Source organism: Coregonus lavaretus (assembly GCF_964263955.1).
Source record: "Coregonus lavaretus genome assembly, contig: HAP1_SCAFFOLD_171, whole genome shotgun sequence".
Taxonomy (NCBI): domain Eukaryota; kingdom Metazoa; phylum Chordata; class Actinopteri; order Salmoniformes; family Salmonidae; genus Coregonus; species Coregonus lavaretus.
In genome coordinates, this window is record NW_028160460.1 from 779,510 (window position 1) to 790,106 (window position 10,597).

The following is a 10,597-nucleotide window of genomic DNA, read 5'->3' on the forward strand; positions in this document are numbered from 1 at the left end:
GAGAAATGAGTCAAACGTGGACATAGGGAGGTTGAAATCCCCCAAAACTGTGAGGGGTGAGCCATCCTCAGGAAAGGAACTTATCAAGGCGTCAAGCTCGTTGATGAACTCTCCAAGGGAACCTGGAGGGCGATAGATGACAAGGATATTAAGCTTAAATGGGCTAGTGACTGTGACAGCATGGAATTCAAATGAGGAGATAGACAGATGGGTTAGGGGAAAAATTGAGAATGTCCACTTGGGAGAGATGAGGATTCCTGTACCACCACCCCTCTGACCAGATGCTCTCGGGGTATGCGAGAACACATGGTCAGACGAGGAGAGAGCAGTAGGAGTAGCCGTGTTTTCAGTGGTGATCCATGTTTCCGTCAGCGCCAGGAAGTCGAGGGACTGGAGGTTGGCATAGGCTGGGATGAAGTCAGCTTTGTTGGCAGCAGAACGGCAGTTCCAGAGGCTGCCTGCGACCTGGAACTCCAGGTGAGGGGTGCGTGCAGGGACCACCAGGTTAGAGAGGCAGCAGCCGCGCGGTGGGGTGCGTTGTTTGTGTAGCCTGTGCAGAGAGGAGAGAACAGGGATAGGCAGAGGCATAGTTGACAGGCTGTAGCAAATGGCTACAAAAATGCAGAGGAGATCGGAATGAAATGAGCTAAGCATCTGGGAGAGGAGAGAGGGGGGGCCTCCCTCACCAAAAACTTCTACCTCAGAAACTAAAATTGTTTCACTGAACCACCCGAACAAAAACTCTCCCAACTTCCACCTTTAGAAATCAGAATTGTTGTGAACCACAGTTGTTCAATGTTTAAAGGAATAGACTCAACCCACTTTATTCAGCTAGCTAACTATGACACCATAGCTGACTAGCATGCTAGCATCCAATAACACACAGTTTAACACACAGTTAAGCACCAATACTTGGTCACAACAAACCACCAATAGTGTGTTAACTAGCTAACTAGCATGCTAGCATCCAGTAACACACAGTTTAGCACAAACACTTGGTCACAGCAAACCACCAATAGTGTGATAACACACTAAACAGATCATTCGTGTCTGTGTCAAGTTCCTTTCATGACGCAGCAATGATTCAACGTTGGCTAGCTAGGACAAGTATATTGTAATTAGCTACTACCGTACAGTTCGCTGGTCGTGTTGGGTAGCTAGCAATGGCCACTGTGTTGACTTTGTTTGAAGAACGGCTAGCTAGCTAGCTTCGTGCTACACCCGGCACACAATGGCTACTGTGTTGAAACGCCCTTACGTTGATGACTTTTTGCAAATCCAATCGGTTTTTGCTTGAAATGACCTGGCTGCAGTAGCCTACCTATGTGGCTTGCATCTACCGTAAATATGAAGACTATCAGTTAGTGTCTCCATGATGACATGCTCCAGGCTGCAGTAGCCTATCTATTTGGCTTGGATCTCCAAGTTTCATCACTGCAAGTTAAAAGGCCATACAATTAATATGATGCATAAGGTCCCAGCATTCCATACTTCACTGTGGGAAAGGGGCCCTTGTTGATAGCTTAGAATGTTCAATTTGATTCACATTTGTCTCCATCAAGCAGAAGGAAGATTCATCTAAAACAATTGCTGTTTGTATTTACAATCCCTTTCTCCAAACAGATGAGGCCCTACTCATTTACCTAGCTTACATTTAAAAAATAAATTGTTTAACATTTTTGTCATTTAGCAGACACTCTTATCCAGAGCAACTTAGAGTAGTGACTGTATACATTTACTTTCTTACTTCTTACTAGCTCTTATCAATAGTTCTTATCAATGTATACATTACAGTGCATAGATAATATAGATAATACAGATAATATCTCCATGCACTAGTGTTATTTATATCGGAAAAAAGCAAGTAGATGTTTTTCTGATTGGAACCGACAGGTTTGCTCAACCTTATTCATGGTTTCCTCTCGCCTAAAACTGGTGGAATTATTAGGAGATGAAGTCAAAGTTAGAATACAGCACATCTGTAGACACACCTCCAATCATGTGATCTCCACCCTAAACCAATACCAGGGGCAAACTGAACGAAACGGGGAGGGACCTACTTGAAATTGTCCAATAGAAACTCTTGATTTACTTGCAAAATGGCTGGCACATGCGTTAACCCATGCTTAAATTTAAAGTCAGAATGCGCGTAGAGAGAAACGTGCATTACAAGGGAATGAAGTTCCATTTACGCATAACTCTGGTCTGAATTTCCCCCCATGATTTAGTTAAAATAGTAATTGGAAAAAAACACTATAGCTTGTTTGTTGAAAATTAGCAAAATATTTTTGTGTCATAGTCAGTCATTGCAACCATAGCTCTGTTTATGAATTTGTGACGGTTAGATTTCTCCAGGCCCATTCCTCAGCTGTTTACCAAAAACGTGGCAGAGTAAATACTTTTTAAAAATCATTTGAATCTAAGATTACACCTTGCAAATGCCTACAATATAATGAGTAAATATCTCAAAATAATGGTTTCCATCAACGTTTTATTTGTCTTAAACATCATGCAGATAGTAAATGAGATATCATAAACAGTAAAAACAGGACAAGTAGGACTGATGCCAAGAACTACATGATAAGGTTAAAACACATTTGGCCCTGAATATGATTATAGTCTTCATTGTGTGTTTAAATAAATCAACAATATGTTTGAAACGTTTGAAAGCAAAATAGTTGAATAGAAGGAAGGTTGGGGACTGGTTCAAAGATCATGTAATCCCATCAACATACAGCAGGAGAAACCATTCAACTCTTAGAACTGAACAAGCTTCATCACTACTGATAACAGGCTATTGGAAATCCAAGGGAAAGTAATACATCATTTACTTTCAACATCATCTGTCATTACTGTAAAATGCAATTAAATTTTATACAGTCAGTTTTAATACTTTACTGGAGGCCTCTTTCCAGGCAGGTAGACTAGCGGTTAGAAGTGTTGGGCCAATAAACGAGAGGTCGCTGGTTTGAATCCCCGAGCCGACTAGCTGAAACATCTGTCGACATGCCCTTGAGCAAGGCACTTAACCCTAATTGTTCATGTGGTTCACTCTGGATAAGAGCGTCTGCTAAATGACTTAAATGTAAGAACAGCAGAAGAGCAATCATGAATTAAAGGACCAAATCTAGGTTACATATTTGTGTTAATATGAGAGCAGGGTTTACTGATTCCATGACAGATATGTGAGCAGGGTTTACTGATTCCATGACAGATATGAGTGCAGGGTTTACTGATTCCATGACAGATATGAGAGCAGGGTTTACTGATTCCATGATAGATTGAGCCGACAACAATAACAACATTGTTGAGATTAGTAGTGACCAGGGCCCGTAGGAGTGCTGACCTAATATCCGTTTGGACTTTTAGATCATAATGAATAAGATTATATGGACAGATCCTAGATCAGTAATCCTACTCTAAGATGCTTTATGGATATGTGGTGTGATCTTAGCCAAAATGTGTTGGGTTGACAGTCGCTGGACCTGGGTTCTAGTGGGCTCACTATGTTTGTTTACATAAATGATTATCTGATCATGTGTATCTGGTGATCTAGTCATTAGTTCTTGTTGCTGTTATTTTTAAGGATTTTACAAGTTATGATGAATGCCTTTCAGTGGCCTGGCCTGTAACTCCTGTCACACAATATCTGAATACTTGGTCAGATGAAATCAGGGAAAGATATTGCTGGATGAATCTCTCTTTTAATCCCTTGATGACTAACAGGTTCAGACCCATATCAGGACTGACTTAACAGAAGTAGGCTAGCACTGCTGATGAATATTAGGGTTTCATCTATCTTTAAAATAATCTATATATGCTCTGTATATTTTTTTATTTTATTGGGCTTTTATTAATTTCCCCCAAAAATTATAATTGCATCAAGAAACTTGTTCCATCACCAAAGCCCTTCCATCTATATACATTAGAATTGTTTTTTAAAAGTAGGTTCCCGCTTTATTTGAAGTGCATCTTATAAAGGCTTCATATAGGCTTCATAAGCACTACATAGATGCTTCACAAATAATCTATAACCGTACATCATGCTCTATAAAGATTCACAATGTGGCATAGCTGTGTGACAAAATCATTAATGTATTTGTTCACATTTATTCATCTTTTACAGAGCATGGAAAAGTATTATACTGTAGATGATTTGTGACCCATTTATGTAGGGCTTATTGTACAGTATTAATCTACTCTACTGCTACTACTTGACATTAAGTAAAGATGGAAGAGTCACACTGCCTCCTCCCCTCTTCCTCATCTTCAGTCATGGTCATTTAAAAGTTGATGTGCTGCAAAAGCTGCAATTGGAAGTCATGGTCCTCCTGCCAAAATTACTGCCGATCTGTATGAAAGATTCATCCTCTTTCTGGAAACTGTAACTGTGTTTGTACACTACAGTGAACTCTTCTGGACAGATATATATTTCAGTACACACTTTTAGATTAATTTTTTATTTCACAGACCCGCACACGGATTGTCAAACAATACATTGTAAATATGCTTATTTGGAAAAATGTGCACCTCAAAATGAAATTCATAACCAGATTATCTCTCCAAACAGCACTAAACTGAAGATGGTATGTTCCCCCGTGAGCTCTGATAAAAAGGCAAAAATATAATCAGATAAAACATTTTTTGGGTGCTTTACTTGTTTCACAAACATGCCAGCCAAAGGTCTTCTGCAAACTGTCCAGGTTTTCAGACGCAAAAAAGAGCCTCCGCTGTCGCTCACTGCAAGAGGGGGATGGCCTCATCAAGGTGAACAGCAGACCCCTTGAGATGATTGAGCCAGCCGATCTCCAGAACAAGCTGCTGGAGCCAGTGCTGCTGCTGGGGATTTAGCGTTATGCTTGAGTTAACATCAGAGTCAGAGTGAAGGGTGGTGGACACGTGGCACAGATCTACGCTATCCTTCAGACCATCTCCAAAGCCCTGATCACATACTACCAGGAATATGTGGATGAGGCCTCCATGAAGGAGATCAAGAATATGCTGATCCAGTGCGATAGGACCCTGCTGGTGGCCGACCCTCAAAGCTTAGAGTCCAAGAAGTTTGGTGGACCTGGAGCCCGTGCCCACTACCAGAAATCTGCACATTACAGACCCATAAATGTAATACATTACAACAGTAAAGTAATAACAAAACTCATAAGCAACAGAATGGCCAAAGTATTACCAGACATATTAATCAAAAGGGTTTATTAAATATTAGCCACTATCAATGTCAACTCTCTGTAGGCCTAATAACAACACATATTCATCTGCCAATTTACTGTTAGTTCCCTTCAGTTGGTATAGGTATATATACAGCTCTGGAAAAAATTAAGAGACCACTGCACATTGTTCTTAAATCAGCATCTCTACATGTATGACAGCCATTCCATTCCAGTGTCTGTTGAATTCCAACACAGGCACACCTCATTCTACTGAATTAGGTACTGATTAGGTGATCACCTGAACCAAATCTTATTTAACGAGGAAAAGTATAAAACCACTGCTGTGGTCATCACTATCCTCTTGCAATAGGACCAGCTGGATGGCAAAAACAACCTCAAAAGTAATATTAATCAAAAAATAACTATTGACCATGCCAAAAGAGTTGAAAAGGAAAGTTTTCAGTGAGGAATGAAGGGTTCAATTCTGGCTTTACTGGCAGAGGGATGCATTGAGCGTCAGGTTGCTTCCATCCTTAAAATTTCAAAGACGGCGGTTCATAAGAACAAGGTCAAGCAGCAGACATTGGGGACAACAAAGCTACAGACAGGCAGAGGGCGTGTTAGAGCCGATTTGGGCATATTTTGTATAAAAGACTGAACATACTGAGCTCCATGTACATTTGTGTAAATATATTAAATATTAATGTATATGATGAAATATTAGGTACGTACCTTTATGATTTATTTACCGGATTGAGATATATTCATTTGTTATTAGTGTAACTCAGTTTTTGGCCCCCCCTCTCGCCCATTCATTGTACTGTGTTAATTGTGTTAGTATAAAGGCAGGAAGTTGGGCCTTCGGGGGGAGGAGTCCTTGCTAGATGCGGGAGCAGTATAGTTTTTTGACCATATAGACATACAGAAATACAGACAGACAGGTCATATTATATTATGTATTTGCATTTCAAGTAATCTCTGCTTTAAGTTGATTGGAGAATACCTTTTTGTTAGATAAGAAGAATAAACATTTTTGTTGCACTATATCCCTGGATCTCATTGAATGTTTGGCCGTTTGGAAACGTTGAGTGTGGACTGTATGCGTCCGAAACAACCCCGCTTCAGGCTAGGGCAGTGGCTATGGTAAAGAGGAAAGGAAGCCACTACAGGGCGAAAACAAATCTCTACTGACCGGGATGACCACCAACTCATTCGAATGTCACTCAACAACCGTAGGATGACATCAAGTGACCTACAAAAAGAATGGCAAACGGCAGCTGGGGTGAAGTGCACGGCGAGGACGGTTCGAAACAGGCTCCTAGGGGCAGGGCTGAAGTCGTGCAAAGCTAGAAAAAAGCCCTTCATCAATGAGAAGCAAAGAAGAGCCAGGCTGAGGTTTGCAAAAGACCATAAGGATTGGACCGTAGAGGACTGGAGTAAGGTCATCTTCTCTGATGAGTCCAATTTTCAGATTTGCCCAACACCTGGTCGTCTAATGGTTAGACGGAGACCTACATAAAGCTGTCCCAACAGAAGAGCTTTCTTTTCAGCACCATGGAGTGAATCCTTACCACCGCTACACCTGGCTATCAGCGGAGCCTTGTCTGGCAGCGAAACAGTTCATTCAGCCTCATTTACTGCCTTTATAAAATACATAGCTGAAATGGTTGACTTGCTTAAACAAATGTGGTTTCTACTGACAATTGAGATGTACACACTATGGCATAAGGGAACGATGAGCAGATATGAGGCAATCCGTCATTTCGTTTAAGACATTAATGAGCGAGCTAACACGGACGTAGTCACTATAACGATTTGTTCAGCACTTTTGAAATGTACAGCGACAGAATTCTGAACATGGGCCATTCTTACAGTATTCTCCCTGTACACAAAGTCAGAACCGTAGGATAAATAATGGTGGCATATAAGCAGACAATGACTGCTCTTAAAATATTTGATGATGACATTTCTCTAAAACATGCTATAGGCTACATCTGCACCACCAAGTCAGAACAGTAAGCTAAGTTATGAGGGGTAAATACACCAAATGATTAGGGTGAGGCACATGGGCTACTAACAGCTTACTACACAACATACACTTAGTGTTACTTTCTTAGCTACAGTATACATATCTCCCTGGCATATTACATCATTTATGCAGCAACATACAATACATATTTGGACTCACCTTGTTGTGCTGTGCTCACTTGAACAGGAAGGTGGTGCGGTGGTCCTTCTTGTGTGAAATTTTGTCGTCAAAGTTTGTCATCAAAGTCTGGCATTCTCTAGATTTATGGTGCTTTCAAGACAACTGGGAACTCTGAAAAAAAACAGGTTGAATCATGACGTCAGTGATCTTCAGGTCGGAGCTCTAGAAAGAGGCCCGAGTTCGTATCTTGTAATTCCAAGTTGGATTACCGTATTTTCCCAGTCGGAGCTCGTTTTTTTCAGTGTTGAACTCACTGAAGTCTGAGATTTCCCAGTTCCGAGTTTGCAGTTGTTTTGAACATGTCAGAAGTCATGCTGGATTGACAGCATGCCAATGTATTCAACCTTTTCTGGCCCATGGTGTTGCATGTGAATGTTTATATTTTTAAGCTTGGAAAAGAGACCCTTAAACCCAGACTTGGACCAGACATCCACTCCACGGAATAGCAGGCTAGTGATTGCTTTGCAACGCTTGCAGTTAGCCGCTGATTGCTTCCTAACCACTCATTGTTGAATTTGCGATTTATAACTTGTTGTGTAATGTTTATGTCCAATGGCCGATGAGCACCGATACGTTTTATCTATAATTTCTCTTCATATGACAAGGATTGAAAAGGATTTGTCAGTAGATTGTCGACTTGATTCATGATGACGACTGCTTGTCTAGCTTGCTAGCTAAGATTTCGAAAGTATGATGTTGACATGATCAGTCCAATAAAAGCTATGGTAGATATAACGTAATTTGACGTCATTTTATCTGTGGCTAATGACCTTGAGCCTTCTTGGATGGGCACTTCTAATGTAAATATATGGCAGCACCCAAGGGGGTTGAACTTTCTAGCTCTCCCTGTAGATTTTGCGGAGAAGTAGTATCCCCATGAGTGACAGAACACTGAGCCAATACCGGCGTAACTAGAAAACATGGCCAACCCCTACGCGCCGCATTTTCCGCTGGCTGCCCCACCACCACAGAAAGCACTGAGCTAGGCTGAAACACCTGCATTTTGGAGCTGCCTTACTCAAGAAAGCAAAAAAGAGACGATATTTGTATGCAGCTTTATTAACTCAATTATTATTATTTTTTACATTGTTAGCAAACTGATATGGGGGCTCTGTCCCACCTAACCTGAATGACGGGTCGCCACTGAATTAAAGGTACACTGTATTTAACCCATAAGAGTAAATTCGGAGGTTGGGTAATGTGCCATGTCAATACTTTTTACAGGGCAGGAGAGGTACAATACCGTTCAAAAGTTTGGGGTCACTATGAAATGTACTTGTTTCTAATTGACCCCAGACTTTTGAACGGTGGAGTATATTAAATGAAACTCTGGCTGTTAATGTAGGTAGTACATCGTAAAGCAGGGCATCCCCGATTCCCCACTGATCTAAACTTTTTGGAAAATGGCAAGTTTACTTTCTCATAACGCGGTGCGTTGTTGATCGGGGGCATTTGTGGAGGGATACTGTGGATCGCTAAAATAAAGATTATGATTAAGATTATTACAATTCTTCATAATTTAAATATTATGGGGAAACCTACATGTTTGTCAGCCGAGCACAAGTTATCTTATTATTGTCTAGACCTAGAATAAAAACCTCCAGGTTTCCGTCATAAAAGTCAATTGAACAAAAGAAAAAGAAGTGATTACAGGGGGCAGTTTGGAAAAACTATTCTTGTGCAGATCGTTTCCTGGAAAACGCACATGCTGGGGTAATAATTACAAAACCGACATTCCACAGTAACACTAGTCCAGTCCGAATAGGGCTAAAGACTAGTATTACAATGGAATGTGTCGTGGAAATTCTACCCAATAAGGGCAGACTTTGTTATTTCTTCAAACATTTATACTTTATTTATCAATTAATTATTGCAATAATGAAGCTGGTCGGACATGTAGTTCTTAGGTGTACGCCAGAGAGCTCGAATGACACAAGGAGTACATAACCCTTATATAGGCAACCCCCTGTAATTCTTTTTTTTCCTCATTAAAAATTGACCGTTATGACGGAAGCCTGGAGGATCTTCTAGGCGTGAAGATATTTCAAATGTCTAGGGATAGCATAATATTGGCCTAATGGCCTTCAGTTCGGAGAAAGTCCAAATAATCATGCATATCAATAAGAACCATGTAGTGTAACCTATGCAGACATTTAATTAACTGACACATTTGGCAATTTATCAATTCATTGGCACAATATTATCCACTTCATCTTTTAAAAGAGAAGTATTGCACTAGAAAAGTTGATATGTGACAAAACAGATCATTCATCTGTATGCTGCCTGCATAGCACTTTGTTTTAAGCATAAATCTGTTCCCATGTTCCCATGTTCTTACCTAAACTGGTAGCAGCACCTGTAATATCTCTGTAATATCCCTCAAAACACAGGGATGATGATTCACACGGGATAAGTATTATCAGAGGACCTGGGAGTTTGCAGAAAAATAGTAGGCAGATTCGTACGGGAATAAAATTAGGATGTGGTGATTTCTGCTTGTGCTCATAATTACATTACCTGAGCTCCCCCAGAAAAACTGATCCTGTCCGAATAGGGCTTAAGCCCGGGTGGGGGGGCATACATTTAGCTATTTGATTTTAAGACCCCTTGAAGTATCAAAAAAATATATAAAAACATTATTTGATACAGTTATTTTGGGCCCGTACAAACACATTGACCAACAGATTCACTACATGGAACAACAGATAGTCCCCAAAATAAATCAAAAGGAAGTTTGTTCTGAAGTGTCGGTCCTATATCTGAGAGATATAAGAAAGATCAGGATCTTTGTTCTTTTCTTTACATGTATTTAACCCCTTATTTTTTACACTAAGTCTCCATATATACATTACTTCCATTCATTTATTCAACTAGTACTGGGGGACGTTCAGACGAGTCTTGTGAGGCCTGTGGGTGTCCTAGAGCAAACTGACATGTAGTTGTTCGTGAGAGTCTCACTTTTCACAGAGGGGTCATATTAGTGTGTAGCCCAAACTGTTTGGACGCTATAGACAGAAGTTGGCAGATCGGCTAGACCGACTTCAGATGAGTCCCAAGACGCTTATGGGGGTCGTAGAGCAAAACAGAGAACACCATCATGTTTGTGAGAGTCTCATCTTTTCATAGAGGCCAAACCGTTCGGACGCTACGGACAATGTTGTGAGAAGACCCATTTTTTAGGTATGTCTCATGGTCTGTCAAACACCGCTCTAGCTCTGTAACC

The 10,597-nt window shown here is 40.6% G+C and overlaps 1 pseudogene across 1 annotated transcript; it reads left to right on the forward strand.

Annotated features, from left to right (window-relative positions):
* The first annotated feature begins 4,670 nt into the window (after positions 1 to 4,670).
* Positions 4,671 to 9,770, forward strand: LOC311121817 (small ribosomal subunit protein uS9-like; annotated as a pseudogene). Its single transcript has 2 exons — positions 4,671 to 5,121; positions 9,765 to 9,770. The product of its transcript is annotated as a small ribosomal subunit protein uS9-like (transcript).
* The last annotated feature ends 827 nt before the right edge of the window (positions 9,771 to 10,597 follow it).